Genomic DNA, 1,453 nt, shown 5'->3' with positions numbered 1-1,453 from the left:
TTCGTTAAATATTATCAAAAAATTGCTAGAAGTATATATTCAGTTCTTGAAGAAGATCACATTTCGTGCGCAAAAATGGGTCCAAGTTATAATGGCGTCGGGATTTGGATCCACTATTCCACCGGACGTCAAGCCTACGACTTTGGCCAAAGAATAAGCTATTTGGCGACACAAAGACCTCAAGTTTTCCGGCTCCAGTTAATCCATGCGTAGGTCAAGCCTACGAGGTCATGAGAAAAGTTCAATAAATCTAGCAGTGGTATCCACTTTTGCGCTTCTCGTCTAAATAAAACACGTGCATGCCGCTCTTTTGCTGTTAGGTTTGCGCACCGCCTTGGAGTGACGACTCGCCAAGGCTTAACCACTTCAGTATTGGTAATCACGACGCCTGAAAGGTCGCTGCTTCTTTTAGGCTGTCACTCGACGTTAAAATATGGAATTCAGTGCCGTGAAGTACGATGATGATATTTTCAAATATAAACGGCATGAACGCATGACAAGCACGTGACACCAATCAGAGACAGCGTTCGTAGACCAACAAGGAAAACACCCTCTACCACCCTCTGATAATGAATACGAGATCCACTTTGTGGAAAACGTAGGCCGAATGCCCTGCCTTAATCTAGTTTTGAACCATTGAGCAAACTATTTCGATACTTTTGAGGACATGCAAGCTCACGGACAGCATATGGCACGTATATCCTACAACATAAACAATAAAGCTACAGATAATTTGTGGGATGGAGTCCGGAAATAAATGCAGACAAAAAAACAGTTGCTTTACACAAGCCTTATTGAGACTTTCACCGGATCTTTCACTTTAGAAGGATTGCTCAAAAAATTCAATATTGCGTTCCAGATTAGACTGGTTAGACGTTCGAAATTCCAGAAGTAAATTTTCCACTTACATCGACAATAAACTGATGAGGCTGATGTCGGGGAGTATTTATGTCTGTCACGGCGACGAACGAAATTTCCGATACTGTTAATGTATGAACGCCAAGTCTAATAGGCGAATTATATTATGCCACATTTCAACATACCCATTTTCAGCATAGAAGAGGTGCCCTTCAGGAGTATTTCTGTGCAGAAAGGCCTCAACAATATTGGAGCAGTCCCTGTTTGCGATAGCTTGTTTGCACAGGATGTTCTTCTTATTTGTAACGGCGCAAAAATAAAGACTCATTTTCTTTGAGTCAGTTAACGTGAATTTCACCTAAACCAACATCAGCGCGGCAAAATTGTAACTTATGTTAGTTAAGCTAAACAACTAGCTCGAGTTATGTGTCGGTCACTTAGTAGGTCCGTGAAGTAGGCAGTCAGTCAGACAGTCGGCAGCCAGGGGTCAAAAGTAGAAGCCATATGGGAGATCGCTTGCCAATGCCTCCACCTACTGTTTACGCTGTCATGTATTTCTAAAGTGCCTGTGGTTGTTGCGAGATGAATAGCCCCG

General features: G+C 42.5%; 1 protein-coding gene across 1 annotated transcript in view; it reads right to left on the bottom strand.

Moving 5' to 3' along the window:
* The window catches only part of T265_03029 (hypothetical protein), a gene marked incomplete at both ends in the record, with an annotated part of 48,654 nt that extends 47,418 nt beyond the window's left edge, over positions 1–1,236 (bottom strand). The window contains one exon of the mRNA XM_009167418.1: positions 909–1,236. The remainder of the gene's footprint in view (positions 1–908) is intronic.
* Between the last annotated feature and the right edge of the window lie 217 nt (positions 1,237–1,453).

The sequence above is a fragment of the Opisthorchis viverrini genome (genome assembly GCF_000715545.1).
Source record: "Opisthorchis viverrini unplaced genomic scaffold opera_v5_41, whole genome shotgun sequence".
Lineage (NCBI taxonomy): Eukaryota > Metazoa > Platyhelminthes > Trematoda > Opisthorchiida > Opisthorchiidae > Opisthorchis > Opisthorchis viverrini.
The sequence above is the reverse complement of the archived record's forward strand: the minus strand, read 5'-3'. Positions and strand labels throughout refer to the sequence as shown.